Genomic DNA, 22048 nt, shown 5'->3' with positions numbered 1-22048 from the left:
AGTGTCACACTCAGTAACTGACCCAGTGACATGTGCCCAGTGCCACACCCAGTAACTGACCCAGTGACAGTGCCCAGTGTCACACCCAGTAACTGACCCAGTGTCACACCCAGTAACTGATCCAGTGACAGTGCCCAGGGTCACACCCAGTAACTGATCCAGTGACAGTGCCCAGGGTCACACCCAGTAACTGACCCAGTGACACGTGCCCAGTGTCACACCCAGTAACTGTCCCAGTGACAGTGCCCAGTGCCACACCCAGTAACTGTCCCAGTGATAGTGCCCAGTGTCAAACCCAGTAACTGACCCAGTGACATGTGCCCAGTGTCAAACCCAGTAACTGACCCAGTGACAGTGCCCAGTGTCACACCCAGTAACTGATCCAATGACAGTGCCCAGTGTCACATCCAGTAACTGACCCAGTGACAGTGCCCAGTGTCACACCCAGTAACTGACTCAGTGACAGTGCCCAGGGTCACATGCAGTAACTGATCTAGTGACAGTGCCCAGTGCCATACCCAGAACTGACCCAGTGACAGTATTACACCCAGTAACTGTCCCAGTGAGTGCCCAGTGTCACACCCAGTAACTGTCCCAGTGACAGTGCCCAGTGTCACACCCAGTAACTGACCCAGTGACAGTGCCCAGTGTCACACCCAGTAACTGATCCAGTGACAGTGCCCAGTGTCACACCTAGTAACTGACCCAGTGACAGTGCCCAGTGTCACTCTCAGTAACTGACCCAGTGACAGTGCCCAGTGTCACACTCAGTAACTGTCCCAGTGACATGTGCCCAGTGTCACACCCAGTAACTGACCCAGTGTCACACCCAGTAACTGACCCAGTGACAGTGCCCAGTGTCACTCTCAGTAACTGACCCAGTGACAGTGCCCAGTGTCACACTCAGTAACTGTCCCAGTGACATGTGCCCAGTGTCACACCCAGTAACTGACCCAGTGACAGTGCCCAGTGTCACACCCAGTAACTGTCCCAGTGACATGTGCCCAGTGTCACACCCAGTAACTGACCCAGTGACACGTGCCCAGTGTCACACCCAGTAACTGACCCAGTGACATGTGCCCAGTGTCACACCCAGTAACTGACCCAGTGACAGTGCCCAGTGTCACACCCAGTAACTGTCCCAGTGACAGTGCCCAGTGTCACACCCAGTAACTGTCCCAGTGACATGTGCCCAGTGTCACACCCAGTAACTGACCCAGTGACACGTGCCCAGTGTCACACCCAGTAACTGTCCCAGTGACAGAGCCCAGTGCCACACCCAGTAACTGTCCCAGTGACAGTGCCCAGTGTCAAACCCAGTAACTGACCCAGTGACATGTGCCCAGTGTCAAACCCAGTAACTGACCCAGTGACAGTGCCCAGTGTCACACCCAGTAACTGATCCAATGACAGTGCCCAGTGTCACATCCAGTAACTGACCCAGTGACAGTGCCCAGTGTCACACCCAGTAACTGACCCAGTGTCACACCCAGTAACTGACTCAGTGACAGTGCCCAGTGTCACACCCAGTAACTGATCCAGTGACAGTGCCCAGTGTCACACCCAGTAACTGACCGAGTGACAGTGTCACACCCAGTAACTGTACCAAGTGACAGTGCCCAGTGTCACACCCAGTAACTGATCCAGTGACAGTGCCCAGTGTCAAATGCAGTAACTGACCCAGTGACAGTGCCCAGTGTCACACCAAGTAACTGATCCAGTGACAGTGCCCAGTGTCACACCCAGTAACTGACCGAGTGACAGTGTCACACCCAGTAACTGTACCAAGTGACAGTGCCCAGTGTCACACCCAGTAACTGATCCAGTGACAGTGCCCAGTGTCAAATGCAGTAACTGACCCAGTGACAGTGCCCAGTGTCACACCAAGTAACTGACCCAGTGACAGTGCCCAGTGTCACACACAGTGCCCAGGGTCACACCCAGTAACTGACCCAGTGTAACACCCAGTAACTGATCCAGTGACAGTGCCCAGTGTCACCCCCAGTAACTGACCCAGTGTCACACCCAGTAACTGATCCAGTGACAGTGCCCAGTGTCAAATGCAGTAACTGACCCAGTGACAGTGCCCAGTGTCACACCAAGTAACTGACCCAGTGACAGTGCCCAGTGTCACACCCAGTAACTGACCCAGTGACAGTGTCACACCAGTAACTGTACCAAGTGACAGTGCCCAGTGTCACACCCAGTAACTGACCCAGTGACAGTGCCCAGTGTCACATCCAGTAACTGACCCAGTGACATTGCCCAGTGTCACTCTCAGTAACTGACCCAGTGACAGTGCCCAGTGTCACACCCAGTAACTGACCCAGTGACAGTGCCCAGTGTCACATCCAGTAACTGACCCAGTGACAGTGCCCAGTGTCACACCCAGTAACTGATCCAATGACAGTGCCCAGTGTCACATCCAGTAACTGACCCAGTGACAGTGCCCAGTGTCACACCCAGTAACTGATCCAATGACAGTGCCCAGTGTCACATCCAGTAACTGACCCAGTGACACCTGACCAGTACCACATCTAGGAACTGACCCAGTGACACATAGAACATAGAACATAGAAGGATACAGCGCAGTACAGGCCCTTCGGCCCTCGATGTTGCGCCGACCGAATCCTACCTAACCTATACTAGCCCAATAACTTCCAAATGCCTATCCAATGCCCGCTTAAATGACCATAAAGAAGGAGAGTTCACCACTGATACGGGCAGGGCATTCCATGAACTCACAACCGGCTGTGTGAAGAATCTACCCCTAACATCTGTCCTATACCTACCACCCCTTAATTTAAAGCTATGTCCCCTAGTAACACCTGACTCCATTAGCGGTAAAAGGTTCTTAGTATCTACCCTATCTAAACCCCTAATCATCTTATACACTTCTATCAGATCTCCCCTAAACCTTCTCTTCTCCAATAAGAACAGCCCCAAGTGCCTCAGCCTTTCCTCATAAGATTTTCCTACCATTCCAGGCAACATCCTGGTAAACCTCCTCTGCACTCGTTCTAAAGCTTCCACATCCTTCCTATAGTATGGCGACCAAAACTGCACACAATACTCCAGATGAGGCCTCACCAGAGTCTTATACAACTGCAACATGACCTCAGGACTCCGGAACTCAATTCCTCTGCCAATAAAGCCCAGTACACCATATGCCTTCCTCACAGCACTATTTACCTGGGTGGCAACTTTCAGAGATCTGTGTACATGGACACCAAGATCCCTCTGCTCATCCACACTACCAAGTAACCTACCATTAGCCCAGTAATCCATCATCTTGTTATTCCTACCAAAGTGAACGACTTCGCACTTAGCTACATTGAATTCCATTTGCCACCTTTCTGCCCAGCTCTGCAACTTATCTATATCCCGCTGTAACCTACCACTTCCTTCCTCACTATCCACAACTCCACCGACTTTTGTGTCATCCGCAAAGTCACACGTGCCCAGAGTCACACCCAGTAACTGACCCAGTGACAGTGCCAGTGTCACACTCTGTAACTGTCCCAGTGACAGTGCCCAGTGTCAAACCCAGTAACTGACCCAGTGACATGTGCCCAGTGTCACACCCAGTAATTGACCCAGTGACAGTGCCCAGTGTCACACTCAGTAACTGACCCAGTGACATGTGCCCAGTGCCACACCCAGTAACTGACCCAGTGACAGTGCCCAGTGTCACACCCAGTAACTGACCCAGTGTCACACCCAGTAACTGATCCAGTGACAGTGCCCAGGGTCACACCCAGTAACTGATCCAGTGACAGTGCCCAGGGTCACACCTAGTAACTGTCCCAGTGACAGTGCCCAGTGTCACACCTAGTAACTGTCCCAGTGACAGTGCCCAGTGTCACACCCAGTAACTGACCAAGTGACAGTCCCCAGTGTCACACTCAGTAACTGACCCAGTGACACGTGCGCAGTCCCACACCCAGTAACTTGCCCAGTGACAGTGCCCAGTGTCACACCCAGTAACTGACCCAGTGTCACACCCAGTGACAGTGCCCAGTGTCACACCCAGTAACTGATCCAGTGACAGTGCCCAGGGTCACACCCAGTAACTGACCCAGTGACACGTGCCCAGTGTCACACCCAGTAACTGTCCCAGTGACAGAGCCCAGTGCCACACCCAGTAACTGTCCCAGTGACAGTGCCCAGTGTCAAACCCAGTAACTGACCCAGTGACATGTGCCCAGTGTCAAACCCAGTAACTGACCCAGTGACAGTGCCCAGTGTCACACCCAGTAACTGATCCAATGACAGTGCCCAGTGTCACATCCAGTAACTGACCCAGTGACAGTGCCCAGTGTCACACCCAGTAACTGACTCAGTGACAGTGCCCAGGGTCACATGCAGTAACTGATCTAGTGACAGTGCCCAGTGCCATACCCAGAACTGACCCAGTGACAGTATTACACCCAGTAACTGTCCCAGTGAGTGCCCAGTGTCACACCCAGTAACTGTCCCAGTGACAGTGCCCAGTGTCACACCCAGTAACTGACCCAGTGACAGTGCCCAGTGTCACACCCAGTAACTGATCCAGTGACAGTGCCCAGTGTCACACCTAGTAACTGACCCAGTGACAGTGCCCAGTGTCACTCTCAGTAACTGACCCAGTGACATGTGCCCAGTGTCACACCCAGTAACTGACCCAGTGTCACACCCAGTAACTGACCCAGTGACAGTGCCCAGTGTCACTCTCAGTAACTGACCCAGTGACAGTGCCCAGTGTCACACTCAGTAACTGACCCAGTGACATGTGCCCAGTGTCACACCCAGTAACTGACCCAGTGACAGTGCCCAGTGTCACACCCAGTAACTGTCCCAGTGACAGTGCCCAGTGTCACACCCAGTAACTGACCCAGTGACAGTGCCCAGTGTCACACCCAGTAACTGACCCAGTGACAGTGCCCAGTGTCACACCCAGTAACTGACCCAGTGACAGTGCCTCGTGCTTGAAATCGTGAATATTGTTTATTTCCTTTTGGAAGCGCTCACCCAGTCAGGTATTACCTGGTTTCATGGGGATTTTGTTTCATTTCCAGTGAGACACTGTTCCTGTTTTAAAATAAAGCCCTGTATATTTCCCACTCCTCATGGTCAGTAATTAAACAGAAGAGGTCACCTCTCGCTGACCCTTTGCCTTGGCCTCTCTGTCTCTCCTGGTTCTATCTGTTTCCCTCTTGTGACTCACTCACTCTCCCGCTGGATATCACGGGGAGTGGGACTTTCAGGGGCGGTCTGCAGTTTCAACATAGTTCCTTTGTCAAAGGCGCTATAATAGGTGGAAGCTGTTGTTGTTGTAATTAAAAGGCCCCATGAACCCAGAACTGAAACAGCCCTACGTTCTTTTGTGTTTTGGCTTTAGCCTGAGGATCATGTCCCAGGTTCTCGGGACCAAGTTATCGGTGGTCCTTCCTCTGCCGACGGACACTCCGGTACAGACTGTGGGCTGCTACACATACAGCAGGTCTCACAACCTGGTCTTCTTCCTCGTGGACCCCATGGAGATCTGGATCTACACCGTCAGGTGAGGAGTGGAAAGGAAAGCTGTAGGCATGCTTCACGAGGGGGAATCCCACTGGCCATCCTTTCTCCGAAACCCCTTCTCCCTGAAGTGATAGCTGAAAGAAACATCAAAGCTAGAAACAGGAGCATTGGGATCTAGAATGTGTCAAACAGTCACCCAAGTCATCGGAAATCACTTCGCTTCAGAGAAAGTAGAGAGAGATGGTAGAATCTCATTGTGTCTGACAGGATTTCTCACTCTGAGGAAGAATTCTTAGAATCATAGAATCCCTACAGTGTAGATAGAGGCCATTCGGCCCACCAAGTCTGCACAGGCTCTCCCAAGGGCATTCCATCCCAACTCAGCTCCTCCCAACCTTATCTCTGCATTTCCAATAACTAATCCACTCTAACCTGCACATCTCTGCGTTCCCCATGGCTAACCCACCCTAACCTGCACATCCCTGCCTTTCCTGTGGCTAATCCACCCTAACCTGCACATCTCTGCGTTCCCCGTGGCTAATCCACCCTAACCTGCACATCTCTGCGTTCCCCATGGCTAACCCACCCTAACCTGCACATCTCTGCCTTTCCTGTGGCTAACCCACCCTAACCTGCACATCTCTGCATTTCCTGTGGCTAATCCACCCTAACCAGCACATCTCTGCATTTCCTGTGGCTAACCCACCCTAACCTGCACATCCCTGCGTTCCCTGTGGCTAATCCACCCTAACCTGCACATCTCTGCATTTCCTGTGGCTAATCCACCCTAACCTGCACATCTCTGCGTTCCCTGTGGCTAATCCACCCTAACCTGCACATCTCTGCATTTCCTGTGGCTAACCCACCCTAACCTGCACATCCCTGCGTTCCCCGTGGCTAATCCACCCTAACCTGCACATCTCTGCGTTCCCTGTGGCTAATCCACCCTAACCAGCACATCTCTGCATTTCCTGTGGCTAATCCACCCTAACCAGCACATCTCTGCATTTCCTGTGGCTAATCCACCCTAACCTGCACATCCCTGCGTTCCCCGTGGCTAATCCACCCTAACCTGCACATCTCTGCATTTCCTGTGGCTAATCCACCCTAACCTGCACATCCCTGCATTTCCTGTGGCTAACCCACCCTAACCTGCACATCTCTGCGTTCCCCATAGCTAACCCACCCTAACCTGTACATCTCTGCCTTACCCATGGCTAATCCACCCTAACCTGCACATCTCTGCGTTCCCCATAGCTAACCCACCCTAACCTGTACATCTCTGCCTTTCCTGTGGCTAACCCACCCTAACCTGCACATCTCTGCATTCCCCGTGACTAATCCACCCTAACCTGCACATCTCTGCGTTCCCTGTGGCTAATCCACCCTAACCTGCACATCCCTGCCTTTCCTGTGGCTAACCCACCCTAACCTGCACATCTCTGCATTCCCCGTGACTAATCCACCCTAACCTGCACATCTCTGCATTCCCCGTGACTAATCCACCCTAACCTGCACATCTCTGCGTTCCCCGTGGCTAATCCACCCTAACCAGCACATCTCTGTGTTCCCCATGGCTAATCCACCCTAACCTGCACATCTCTGTGTTCCCCGTGACTAATCCACCCTAACCTGCACATCTCTGCATTCCCCGTGACTAATCCACCCTAACCTGCACATCTCTGCGTTCCCCGTGGCTAATGCACCCTAACCAGCACATCTCTGTGTTCCCCATGGCTAATCCACCCTAACCTGCACATCTCTGCATTCCCCATGGCTAATCCACCCTAACCTGCACATCTCTGCGTTCCCCATGGCTAATCCACCCTAACCTGCACATCTCTGCGTTCCCTGTGGCTAACCCACCCTAACCACAGGAGTAAACTGTTGGAACCTCGAGTCAACACTGGCATTCAATAAAAGCAAGACGTATCTGATTATTTCCCATTTCTGATGACCTCCAATAACCTTTAACCCTCTGCTTATCAGGAATCTCTGCCTAAAAAAAAATTCAAAGACTCTTGACGAGTTTAATTTGGGGTTATGGTCAGCATCGACTGGTTGGACTAAAGGATCTGTTTCCGTGCTGCATCTCTCTCTGACTCTTTTTCCATTACCTCTTCAGGAAGAGATCTCCAAAGACCCAGGACTCTAAGATAAAAACTTTTCCTCATCTCTATTTTAAATGGGCAATCCTCGTTTTTAAAACTGTAACCTCTAAGTCCTGGATTATTGAAGAAGTGGAAATATACTCTCCACATCCTCCAAGTCATGACCCCTCAGGATCTTGCATATTTTAATCAATTATATTGTTTATATGTTTATAATTAGGCAAAGACACACAAACCAAACCAAATCAACCTCCCTCTCTCTGGATTCCCAAATTTAAACACTCAATGACCCTTAAGAATCAGTCAATAGTTCCTAACCAGATTTGAAGAATAACAGATAGGCGGCACCAAGTTTATAACTTAAACAGAAATTAACAATTTGTTATTTAAAATGCAGAACATGGATAAACAACAAGACAATCTAATTAATTAACAAGGTCTAAACCCAACCTTCTTTAATCAGAACATTCACTGACATGCCAACAGACAGACATGGTTAGGGATAAACTAGAAAGAAAAGGTTTATAATTTGCCACTGCAGCAGTTTCACAATGGGTACCAGGTGGTCTGAAATTCTTGGTTAACGGAGTTGTTCAGAGTCAAGGACACTCGAGGTCTTACTTGAACTCTGGAGTTGCTGACACTTGCAAAAAGATCCGATAACCTTCCAGGCTCATTCATTCACGTCTTAGAGAGGGGTATTTTCTTACCAACAAGTCAATGAAACCCGAGAGAGAGAGAGAGAGAGAGCTGAGGCTAGGCCATCTCAGGTGCTGAAGGATCCACAGTTCTTAGATAATACTTAACCTGCGATTATCTTTCCAGGCCAGTTCCCATCAACCAACAGCAGTCTGTTTACTAAGCCATCCTTTCAAAGCTCCATGCTCAACATCAGCTAACAGTTTCAAACCAAAAATGAGAAAAATGAAAATAAAATAATGGAGTGTCAACTTTAACAACACACCATTGACTCTGGCCACACGGAGCCATGAGTGAAAAACCAACATGTGGGTGTGACAGAAGGGTGCACAGTCTGAGGTCAGGACTCAATCTGATTGGGTCAGTGCTGGGTCAGCTGATTTCAGGGAGGCCAATTGCTGTTCAGGAATATTTCTAGGCTGGGTACTCCAAGGCTTGGGAATGAAGTAGGATGGAGCTGTGTGCTTTGTCATCCTTTAGCTCTGTTCCTGGGGTGTGGGTGTTGTTGGCTGGGCTGGCATTTATAGCACATTCCTGGAGAAGGGGTTGATAATGTGTGTGTGTGTATATATGTGTGTGTATTTTCAGTGAGATGTTCGAAGGGGAACTTGCAGTTGATGGTATTGGAACATTAGGAGGCCATTCAGCCCCTCGAGCCTGCTCCTGCTATTCAGTATCATGACTGATCTCATCTTGACCTCATCTCTACTTCCCTGCCCGCTCTCCATAACCCTTCACCCCGTTACTAATTAAACATTTGTCTATCTCCTCCCTACATTTACTCAGTGTCCCAGCATCCACCACCCTCTGGGAGAGTGAATTCCACAGATTCATGTCCCTCTGAGAGAAGGAATTCCCCATTGTCTCTGGTTTAAATCTGCTGCCCCTTATCCTAAAACTATCACCTCTCGTTCCTGATTGTCCCACATGAAGATCCATCCTCTCTACATCGACTGTGTCAATCCCCTTGAGCATCTTATAGACCTCAATTAGATCTCCCCTCATTCTTCTAAGCTCCAGGGAGTATCGGCCTGAACTGCTCAATGTCTCTTCATCAGACAAACCCCTCATCGCTGGGATCAATCTGGTGACCCTCCCCTCTGTACTGTCTCCGATACACCTACACCCCTCCCCAGGTAAGGGAACCACCAATGTACACAATACTCCAGCTGTGGCCTCACTAATGCCTTGTACAATTTCAGAAACACTTCCCTACTTTTACACTTGATCCCTTTATCAATCAATGCTGAAATTCTATTTGCCTTTCTAATTTCTCACTGTACCTGCAGACTCATTTTTCTGTGATTCTTACACAAAGACACCCAGATCCCCCTGCACCGAAACTCCCTGAAGTTCCTCTCCATCTGGACAAGCTCCTGTATATATCTGCTGCCCTTGCCCCTCTAGATGTTGAGAGTTGGGATGGTGCTGTGAAGGGAGGCTGGTGGATATCTTTAGATGTGGTTCAAACGTACTTTGGAAATCTGTGAAAGCTGTTCTTCCACCCAGCATCATAGCAGTGCATTGGGAGGAGCCGTCACAAGTGTGCGAGTGAGTGTGTGTTTGTGTGAATGTAATGTGTGTTCTGTGTGTATGTTCTGTCCATACAGTTTGTGTGTGTGTTTTTAACAGTGGAATTAGACACGGGGTAAGGTGGGGGGGTACCTCATTTATTGCAGTACCATCTCCTCACAGTTTCAAACTCTTTCAGGACGGACCCAGCCTGCAGGTTTGCCGTGTGGAATGTTCCAGAAATACTTGAAAATACGAATGGTAGCAAACAGTCGGCCAAGGCGTGAGTAATCTCCGGGACATGTTGCTTTCGGGAGGAGGGAGAGGGATGGGAGAGATCTGTGTGGTTGAGAGAGGGGCAATTGTCACAGGCCTCAGGCCCCTGTCCAATCCCACCTTGCCCCAGGAATCAATCCGACTCTGAATTTGCCAATTGCTTTGGTCTAACCGCCCGCTTGCTACCCACTGCTCACGTTCAGTCCTCCATTTTGTGGGTGACTCGAGATTTTCCAGAAGTAATCTGCATTTGTATAGTGCCTCTTCCATTCCACAGGCCACCCCCCAAGAGGAGGTTTTTCTATTTCTTATTCCCGTAAGGGATGTGGATGTCACTGGCAGTGCCAGCATGGGCTGCCCATCCCTAAATGCCCTTTGCCCTAGTATTAACTCAACCATTTCAGAGGGCTGGTCAGAGTCAAACACATTGCTTTGGGTCTATCGTCATTTAATGTAAGCCAGACCAGGTAAGGATGGGAGACTTCCTCCCCCTAAAGGGCCATAAACATAGAAAACATGAAAACGTTGAAAATAGGAGTAGGAGTGGGCCATTCAGCCCTTCAAGCCTGCTGCACCATTCAATGTGATCATGACTGATCTTCCAACTCAGTCCCCTGTTCCCACTTCCCCCCCACACCCTTTGACCCCTTTAGTCCCAAGAAATCAATCTAACTCCTTCTTGAAAACATTCAATATTCTGGTCTTGGCCATTTCCTGTGACAGAGAATTCCACAGACCCCCCCCTCCTTCTCTGGGAGAAGATGTTTCTCCCCATCAGTGAATCAGATAAGTTTTTATCACAATTGGTGACAGATCTGGTGGTCATCATTAACTTTCAATTTCTGATTTTTACTTGATTTTTGTAGCCAACCTGTTCAGTGATATAATGACATCCCTCTGGAGGAGGTGGGAGTTGAACCTGGGTTTCCTGGCTCAGTGGTATGGACACTACCACTGCACCAGAAGAGGGCTCTAATTTCAGTTTTTAGTTTTTTAATTTTTGTTTTATATTTGGACCTGCTATCACAAACAACCGACTGGCTTTTCCCATCTCCAAGTCACCTTGGTGATTTTCACCTGCTAACCACCAATGGGGAGAAGTTGCGTAGTGGTTATTATCACTAAACTGTTATTCCAGAGACCCAGGTAATGTTCCGGGGATCTGGATTCAAATCACGCCATGGCAGATGGTGGAACTTGAATTCAATAAAAAAAGCAAATTGATTGTCAGGAGAAACCCATCTGGGTCACTAATGTCCTTCGACTCATAGAGATGTACAGCACAGAAACAGATCCTTCAGTCCAACCCGTCCATGCCGACCAGATATCCCAATCCAATCTAGTCCCACCTGCCAGCATCCGGACCATATCCGTCCAAATCCTTCCTATTCATATACTCATCCAAATTCCTCTTAAATGTTGTAATTGTACCAGCCTCCACCACTTCCTCTGGCAGCTCATTCCATACACGTACCACCCTCTGCGTGAAAAAGTTGCCCCTTAGGTCTCTTTTATATCTTTCCCTTCTCACCCTAAACCTATGCCCTCTAGTTCCCCGACCCCAGGGAAAATACCTTGTCTATTTATCCTATCCATGCCCCTCATAATTTTGTAAACCTCTTTAAGGTCACTCCTCAGCCTCCGACGCTCCAAGGAAAACAGCCCCAGCCTGTTCAGCCTCTCCCCGTAGCTCAAATCCTCCAACCCAGGCAACATCCTTGTAAATATTTTCTGAAACCTTTTAAGTTTCACAACATCTTTCTGATAGGAAGGAGACCAGAATTGCAAGCAATATTCCAACAGTGGCCTAACCAACGTCCTGTACAGCCGCAACATGACCTCCCAACTCCTGTACTCAATACTCTGACCAATAAAGGAAAGCATACCAAAAGCCTTCTTCACTACCATATCTGCGACTCCACTTTCAAGGAGCTATGAACCTGCACTCCAAGGTCTCTTTGTTCAGCAACACTCCCTAGGACCTTGCCATTAATTGTATAAGTCCTGCTAAGATTTGCTTTCCCAAAATGCAGCACCTCGCATTTATCTGAATTAAACTCCATCTGCCATCCCTCAGCCCATTGGCCCATCTGGTCCAGATCCTGTTGTAATCTGAGGTAACCCTCTTCCCTGTCCACTACACCTCCAATTTTGGTGTCATCTGCAAACTTACTAACTGTACCTCTTATGCTCGCATCCAAATCATTTATATAAATGATGGAAAGTAGAGGACCCAGGACCGATCCTTGTGGCACTCCACTGGCCACAGGCCTCCACCACCCTCTGTCTTCTACCTTTGAGCCAGTTCTCCCTGTATTCCCTGAGATCTAACCTTGCTCATCAGTCTCCCATGGGGAACCTTATCGAAGGAAATCTGCCGTCCTCACTCAGTCTGGCCGACATGTGACTCCAGACCCACAGCAATGTGGTCAGTCCTTAATTGCCCCCTGGGAAATTAGGGATGGGTAATAAATGCTGGCCTGTGATGCTGTCATCCCATGGATGAACAAAGAATTAGTAATTCATCCATATTTCCAAATGTTTAGTTGGTGTATAAAGTCCATTCAGAGCAACGCAGACATTGAAAGTTGAGGGAGATGTAAGAAGGTAGGAGAGGGCTAAACAAGATGGGAGGTTAAAGCACTCCACCCTCTCAATGGTGCCAACTTTCTCTGCAGTAATGGACTCTGCATTCTCCCTCTCCAATTATATCCCAGCACTGACAAATGGTATCTGGATGTTTTCCTTAACAACTTGCTCAGAGATGGTATTACACACCTCTGGAGCAGGTGGGACTTGAACCCAGGCTTCTAAACCAAGGGTAGGGACATTACCATTGAATCGAATTTATTGTCACATGTACTGAGGCACAGTGAAAAGCTTTGTCTTGTGAGCAATCCAGGCAGATCATAGAGTTAAACAGCATCGATAGTAAATAACAGGTAAACAGCAGCAAAACCCAAATCACAGGTACAGGTGAATGTTTGTGAGTCCATTCAGTATACTGTAACACAGGAGGGTAGAAACTGTTTTGAAACCGGCTGGTGCGTGTGGTCAGGCTTCTGTACCTTCTCCCCGATGGTAGAGGTTGTAGAAAAACATTGTCAGAGTGAGATGGATCTTTGAGAATGCTGGCGGCCTTTCCTCGACAGTGGGGCCTGGGAGATGGATTCTGTAGATGGGAGGGTGGCCTTTGTGATTGTCCAGGCCGAGTTCACCACTCTCTGTAACCATCTCCGATCTTGAATGGTACAGTTGCCGTACCAGGTAGTGATACATCCAGACAGAATGCTCTCGATGGCACACCTATAAAAGTTGGTAAGGGTATTCACCATCATGGCAAATTTCCTCAGCTGCCTGAGGAAGAAGAGACATTGTTGGGCCTTTGTAACCAGTGCGTCCACATGAAGAGTCTAAGAAAGCTTGTTGTGGATGACCACCCCCAGGAGCTTGACTCTCTCCACTCGTTCCACCCCAGTGCTGTTACTGTGTGTGTGTGTGTGTGTGTGTGTGTGGGGGGGGGGGGGGGGGGGGGGGGAGGGGGCGGCATGAGTAACATCCCGCTGAAAGTCAATAATGAGTTCCTTGGTTTTGCTGGCATTGGGAGCTCGGTTGTTCTCAGTGCACCAGGTCTCCCACCTCCCATCTGTAGCCTGTTTCATCACCATCTGAGATTGGACCAACCATGGTGGTGTCATCAGCGAACTTGTCAATGGCATTAGTCTGGTATTTGGTGACACAGTCATGGGTATACAGTGAGTACAGTAGGGGTCAGAGTACACACCCCTGGGGGGCTCCAGTGTTGAGTGTTAGTGAGGATGAAATATTGTCCCCAATCTTCACTGATTGTGGCCTGTGGGTCAGGAAACTGAGGATCCAGTTGCAGAGAGTGGGGCTTAGTCTGAGATCACTAAATTTAGTAATCAGTCTCGAGGGAATAATAATGCTGAAGGATGAACTGTAGTCAATGAGTAGGATTCTTATGTAGCTGTTCTTGGTGTCAAGATGTTCCAGGGAGGAGTGAAGGGCAAGTGATATGGCATCTAACATGGATCCATTGGTCCAATAGGCAAATTGGAGGGAGTCAAGAGTAGTGTGGAGGCTGGAGTTGATTAATGCCATGACCAGCCTTTCAAAGCACTTCATGACCATCGAAGTTAGGGTCACTGAGAGGTAATCATTGAGACATGCTGCCTGAGCCTTCTTAGACACAGGGATGATGTTGGTCCTCGTGAAACAGGCAGGGGCAGGGACCTGCTGCAGGGAGAGGGTGAAGATGTCCGAGAAGACCTCTGCCAGTTGATCAGTGCATGCTCTGAGTGCACGGCCTGGTACTCTGTCTGGTCCCATCACTTTCCTTGGATTCACATGAAGGAAACCTGATCTGACCTTTGATGCAGTGACTGTTGGGATAGGTTCATCAGGACTTGTCAGGTGTTACCCCTCCGCTGAAACTCTGCTCAAAGCGAGCACAGAAGGTGCTGAGACGATCTGGGAGGGATGTGTCTGCTATCTTGCACTGTCTCTTTTTAGAACCTGTGATGTCACTCAGTCGTTGCCATAGTCACCGGGTGTCAGTGTGCTACAAGCAGACCTTTTATTGGGTTTTGTTAATTGAATTAAAATTCCCAGCAGCAGCTGCAGCAGGATTTGAATCCAGTTTGGGGCTGTGCATTACTGGATAAGTGACATTCCCATCATTTCTCCTCCATAGTATGGGAGATGGCCCACTCACACATTGGCATCGCTGACAGTTCAGCACTCCCTCACTGCTGGCAATGGGGGTGTTGGCCTGGATTAATGTCCCTGCCTCTGGAACGGGACCTGAATTCATAACCATCTGCTTGGGAGCTCAGAGTGCACACTGTACATAGCTAACAGCCAACAGCCTGACCGGGAGTAGGAGGGAGGACAGAGCTGGAGGGAGTGAGTGTTGGATTTCCAGCAATGAGCCAGGATACAGTAGAGTCTGGGCAGGCAGACAATCAGTTTGAGAACATTGGAACAGGAAATGTTTGTGCCACATGAATGGATGAAAGGGAGATCTAGAAGCCAGCACTGAGGAGAAGGAGAGAGAGAGAGAGAGAGAGACAGAGAGAGAGAGAGAGAGAGACAGACAGACAGACAGACAGAGATAGAGAGAGAGACGGGGGGAGAGAGAGAAAGACAGACAGACAGAGACAGATAGAGAGAGAGAGACAGACAGAGAGAGATAGAGAGAGAGATGGGGGAGAGAGACAGACAGACAGATAGAGACAGAGACAGAGACAGAGAGAGAGAGACAGAGACAGAGATAGAGAGAGCGAGACAGAGAGAGAGAGAGGGAGAGAGACAGACAGACAGACAGTCAGACAGAGAGACAGAGAGAGAGAGAGACAGAGACAGGGAGAGAAAGACAGACAGATAGAGAGAGACAGAGATAGAGAGAGAGACAGACAGACAGAGAAAGACAGAGACAGAGAGAGAGAGAGAGACAGACAGACAGGAGAGAGAGAGAGACAGACAGAGAGAGAGGGGGTGGGAGAGTTTGTAGTGAATGGTGAACAAAGTGTGACCAGGGTCTATGAGTTGGATTGTTGTGTAAACCCTCTGCCTCTGATATCTACGCTGTCTTATCTCTGTTGAATTCACTCAGACCTATAATCGAGGGAGTATGTTTGTCTCCTTTTGATTCGAGTTTGTGGAAGGTGCCGGTGTGTGAGTGTTGCTGCATAACGTGTCTATCATCGCACATCTACTACAACACCTCAGAGGGACTGGTTTGTGCTGACTCCGATGAGTTTATTCTGCTGGGCCTTGAGGTAAGGTGCAACATACCAGCGTGAGGCCATTCAGCCCTTCAGGGGTGGTTACCCAGGTACAGCAGGGAGCTATTCAGTCCCTTCAGGATAGTACAGAGGAACAGGAGCTGGCCAAACAGCCTCCTGAATTCCATACATTAACACAAATCAACACAAATCCATTTCAATTGTTTACATTTTCAAGTCACCTCTGTAGCTTACAGGATGGGGGGTGGGGGAGGTGGGGGGGGGGGGTGGGCGGAGGGGAGGCTCGGGAGTGAAGTTGGTGGGAAGGTCTAGATTTTCAGTTTCCTGCTTTCCCTCCCTCCCTCCGGAATGACCTGGCCCTGGTTTGAAGGTTCTGCCCCTTGTTCCTGACTGCTCATCACCACAGGAGATAGCTTCTCTCTGTGGGCCCCATCAAAGCCCTTTATCAGCCTCCACTGCTTCGTTAGATCATACTTTACTCCTTCTATATTCGGGGGGTATTACTTGTCCACAATCTGGCCTCACATTTTAACCCTTTCAGTCCTGGTTATCATTCTGGGGATCTGCTGAGTTCCTCCCCTCCCCTCAGGGGTACTCCCTATGACTCCAAATGGGTTTCATCTAACAGTTGCCTAACTTTCACTCCTCTGTAAACAAACCCTGTTGAGGCAATGGCAAACATTCCATTAACTTTTCTCGATTTTCTTTTGCGATTAGATTTTAGAGATTTCTTGTACTTGTATGCTGAGATCTCTGCTCTTTCTCAGTTACTGCACCTTCCCAGCTGTTAGAAAGTGTTCTTTCTCCACTCTACCGCGATGACTTCCTGTTGTCTTAAACACCTCATTCCTATCAGCTCTCCAGCTCCTCCATGAAGCTGAGGTCCCTCATCCCTTCTCCGGTAAATCTCCAGCACACCTTCTCTGACCTCCTCGACCATAATGCTCAGAACCAGCAATGCCCTTCAGCTGAGCTCCAACCAGATCTTTCTAAAAATAGAAGCAGACCTGACAGACCTTTGACCCCCTGCAAACCGGTCACTCAAACAGCCATCTCCCACCAACCCCATCTCCTGCCATTAAACCAATTTTGGATCCAACTTGCCAAATGGCGGGAATTATGATGAAGGGTCACTGGACCTGAAATGGACAGATTTTTAGAATTCATTCACAGGATGATGGTGTCACTGGCTGGCTCAGCATTTATTACCCATCCCTAGTTACCCAGAGGGCAGTTGTGAGTCACCCACATTGCTGTGGGTCTGGAGTCACATGTAGGCCAGACCAGGTAAGGATGGCAGTTTCCTTCCCGAATAGACATTAGTGACCCAGATGGGCTTTCCAACAATTGACAATGGATTTATAATCATCATTAGAATACTAATTCCACAGTTTCATTGAATTCAAATTCCACCATCTGCCGTGGCAGGATTTGAACCCAGGACATTACCTGGGTCTCGGGATTAACAGGCCAACAATAATAACACTAGGCCATCATCATCCCCTCTACAGAGATGCCTGCCAGACCCACTGAGTTTCTCTAGCAATTCTTGCTCATTTTTAAGTTAACCTGAAGTCCAGAAACAAAACCCAAAGTAACGGCAGATGTTGGGAATCAGAAACATAAACAGAAATTGCTGGAAAAACTCAGCAGATCTGGCAGCATCTACCACAAACCCACTGTCAGCCACATCGATCCCCACTCGCAGCTACTTATTCTCCCAGGCTGACCCTTACCCATTCCTATACCCGCCCTTTCACCTATCGTTTACCTCTCCGCCTTCCCCCCACACCACCTTCAGCACATCTACCAACCTTTTCCCAGCTACCATCACTTCTGAAGAGTCCGACCATTAAACCAATTTTGGATCCAACTTGTCAAGTGGTAGGAGTAAAGGTGAAGGGTCACTGGGCCCGAAGCACTAACTCAGTTTTTTCTCTCCACTGATGCTGCCAGACCTGCTGGGTCTTTCCAGAAATTTCTGTCTTTGTTTCCTGAAATCCATGAGCTTTTAATCTTCTTTGTCAGTCTCCCATGTGGAACCTTGTCAAAGGCCTGTCTGAAATCCATATAAACTCGATGAATTACACTCCCCTCATCCAAACAACCTCAGAAAATTCCACCAGCTTTGTTCGGCCCAACCACCCACCAACAAATCCCAGCTCCCTATCCCAAACACCAGCTCCCTTTCTAAATCCCAGCTCCCTATCCAAATCCCAGCTCCCTATCCAAAATCCCAGCTCTCTATCCAAACCCAGCTCCCTATCCAAACCCCAGGTCCCTATCCCAAACCCAGCTCCCTATCCCAAACCCAGCTCCCTATCCAAAACCCAGCTTCCTTTCCAAATCCCAGCTCTCTATCCAAACTCCAGCTCCCTATCCAAATCCCAGCTCCCTTTCTAAATCCCAGCTCCCTATCCCAATCCCAGATCCCTATCCAAATCCCAGCTCCCTATCCAAATCCCAGCTCCCTTTCCAAATCCCAGCTCTCTATCCAAATCCCAGCTCCCTATCCAAAACCCAGCTCCCTTTCCCAATCCCAGCTCCCCTTCCCAATCCCTGCTCCCTTTGCAAATCCCATCTCCCATTGCAAGTCTCAGCTCCCTATCCCAAATCCCAGCTCCCTTTGCAAATCCCATCTCCCATTGCAAATCCAAGCTCCCTATCCCAAATCCCAGCTCCCTTTGCAAATCCCAGCTCCCTATCCCAAATCCCAGCTCCCTATCCAAAACCCAGCTCCCAATCCCAAACCCAGCTCCCTTTCCAAAACCCAGCTCCCTTTCCAAAACCCAGCTTCCTTTCCAAATCCCAGCTCTCTATCCAAAACCCAGCTCCCTATCCCAATCCCAGCTCCCTTTCCAAATCCCAGCTCCCTATCCCAATCCCAGCTCCCTATCCAAAACCCAGCTCCCAATCCAAATAACAGCTCCCTTTCCAAATCCCAGCTCCCTTTCCAAATCCCAGCTCTCTATCCAAATCCCACTCCCTATCCAAAATCCCAGCTCCCTTTCCAAATCCCACTCCCTTTCCAAAACCCAGCTCCCTTTGCAAATCCCAGCTCCCTTTCCCAATCCCTGCTCCTCTTCCCAATCCCAGCTCCCATTGCAAGTCCCAGCTCCCTATCCCAAATCCCAGCTCCCTTTCCCAAATCCCAGCTCCCTTTGCAAATCCCATCTCCCATTGCAAATCCCAGCTCCCTATCCCAAATCCCAGCTCCCTATCCCAAATCCCAGCTCCCATTGCAAATCCCAGCTCCCTATCCCAAATCCCAGCTCCCTTTGCAAATCCCAGCTCCCTATCCCAAATCCCAGCTCCCTATCCAAAACCCAGCTCCCTATCCAAAACCCAGCTCCCTACCCCAAATCCCAGCTCCCTTTCCAAATCCCAGCTCCCTTTGCAAATCCCAGCTGCCCATCCAAAACCCAGCTCCCTTTGCAAATCCCAGCTCCCTATCCCAAATCCCAGCTCCCTTTCCAAATCCCAGCTCCCTCAACAAATCCCAGCTCCCTATCCCACAACCCAACTCCCTTGGCAAACCCCAGCTCCCTATCCCAAAACCCAGCTCCCTATCCAAAATCCCAGCTCCCTTTCCAAATATCAGCTTCCTATCCAAATCCCAGCTCCCCGTGAAAAACCCAGCTCCCTTTCCAAACCCCAGCTCCTTATCCCTGGTCAAACCACACCTCTCGAAGTATTCCGTTCTTTTGGAATTGGGATTATCCTGTGAAGAAGGAGTGGGGAGACTGGGCCTGTATTCTCCTATTGAGATGCGATCTCATTGAAACCTTTTCTCATTGGGGTAGCACGGTGGCTCAGTGATTAGCGCTGCTGCCTCACAGTGCCATGGTCCCAGGTTCAATTCCAGCCTCGGGCGACTGTCTGTGTGGAGTGTGTACATTCTCCCCGTGTGGCTTTCTCTAACAAACTGGAGACTGGATTTCCTCCTGGTGCTCCGGTTTCCTCCCACATTCCAATGATATGCAGGTCAGGTGAATTGGCCATGCTAAATTGTCATAGTTGTTAGGTGCATTAGTCAGAAGAGGGTGGGTTACTCTTTGGAGGGTCAGTGCGGACTTGTTGGACCGAAGGGCCTGTTTCCACCCTGTAGGGAATCTAATCTAATCTCAATTCAAACAGGGCTTTGCAGGGTAGCTGCAGGAAGTACGTCCCCCCTGACTGGGTATCTGGAATCAGGGAGCACAGTATCCTGGTGAGGGTAATTCCATTAGGGACTGGAATGAGGAGGTGAATCTTTAGAATTCCTTACTGCAGAGGAGTCGCGTCAAGACAGAAATCAATACATTTCTAAATACCAGTAACATCAGGGATGGGTATACTTATGGGCACACACTTGTCTGTGTTAAGCTGTACCTGTCATATGTCACAGAATAAAACAAAGTAAGCAGTCTTCACTCAATATATTAGAACTGTGGGTGGCACGGTGGCACAGTGGTTAGCACTGCTGCCTCACAGCGCCAGAGACCTGGGTTCAATTCCCGACTCAGGCGACTGACTGTGTGGAGTTTGCACGTTCTCCCCGTGTCTGCGTGGGTTTCCTCCGGGTGCTCCGGTTTCCTCCCACAGTGACAAAGATGTGCAGGTCAGGTGAATTGGCCATTCTAAATTGCCCGTAGTGTTAGGTGAAGAGGTAAATGTAGGAGAATGGGTCTGGGTGGGTTGCGCTTTGGAGGGTCGGTGTGGACTTGTTGGGCCGAAGGGCCTGTTTCCACACTGTAAGTAATCTAATCTAATCTAAACTGTCTTTACCCACTCCGCTTTACTTTTGAATTTCCCTAAGCCATTTCTGCAACCATAGGGTTATTACCATACTGTAATCTAATTAAGATATTAGCCACCGGGTCAGTTCCTCCAGCTGCCTGGGTGGCTGGTTGCTGATGCTAACAGAGTGGGCACAATTCTCCACATTGGCACATCTCCTTCTCAACCTCTCCCCTCACCTGGTGACCCTCAGGTTAAGCCACCACCAAAGAACAATAATGCACAGGACCAGGCCCTTCTGCATTCCAAGCCTGTTCTGCCACATTCCATACTAAAGCGTCTCCACTTACTGTATCAGTACCTCTCTATTCCCTTCCTCTTCATGTATCCGTCCAGGTGCTTCTTGAATGTTGCTCCTGTGTCTGTTTCCCCCACCCCCTCTGGCTGCATGTTCCAAGCACTCACCGCCCTTTGTGTGAAAAACCTGCGTCAAACATCTCCTTTAAACTCCGCCCCCCCCCCCCCTCACACTTTGAATGTGGGTCCCCTAGTGATTGACCATGAGTAAAAGCCTCATACTTTCCACTCTATCCATGACATTTCCTATCTTATAAACTTCTACTGGGTCACCCCTCAACCTCCTGCGTTCCAGTAAAAACAAACCCAGTCTATCCAACCTTTCTTCGAAGCAAAAATCCCCCATACTCGGCACATCCTAGTAAACCTTTTCTGTAGCCTGTCCACAACATCCACATCCTTCTGGTGGTGTGGTGCCCAGAACTGTATGCAAATTTCCAAGTGTCTCCGAACTAAAGTTCTATAAAGCTGCAGCTAACTTGTATATCCTTATTCTCAATGCCCTTTCCAATGAAGGCAAGCATACCATAGGCCTTTTTTACCACCCTATCTACCTGTGCTGCCTCCTTCAGTGATCTGTAGACCTGAACATCCAGATCCCCCTGCAAATCAATACTCCTAAGGGTTCTGCCCTTGGTTCACTGTATAACTTTCACCTATACTTGACCTGCCAAAATGTATCACCTCACATTTGTCAGGATTAAACTCCATCTGCCATTTTTCTGCCCATGCCTCCTGTTGTATCCTCTGACAATCCTCCTCACTATGCAACTCCACCAATCTATGTATCGTTTGCAAACTTACTAATTAGACCAGCCATGTTTTTCTCTAAATCATTTATGTAGACCACAAACCACAAACAGTGACAGCACTGATCCCTGTGGAACACCATTAGTCATAACCCTCCATTCCGGAAAGCATCCATCCACCGCCCCCCTCTGTCTCCTTTCACTATGTTAGTTCTGTATCCATCTTGCCAGCTCACCCTGATACCATGCAACTTCACCTTTTGTACCAGCCTGTCATGAGGGACCTTGTCAAAGTCTTTACTGACCTCCAAGTAGATAACATCAACCGCTTTGCCCTCATCAATCCACTTCATCA

This window comes from Hemiscyllium ocellatum, chromosome 14, assembly GCF_020745735.1.
Source record: "Hemiscyllium ocellatum isolate sHemOce1 chromosome 14, sHemOce1.pat.X.cur, whole genome shotgun sequence".
NCBI lineage: Eukaryota > Metazoa > Chordata > Chondrichthyes > Orectolobiformes > Hemiscylliidae > Hemiscyllium > Hemiscyllium ocellatum.
Note: the sequence above shows the minus strand (reverse complement) of the source record.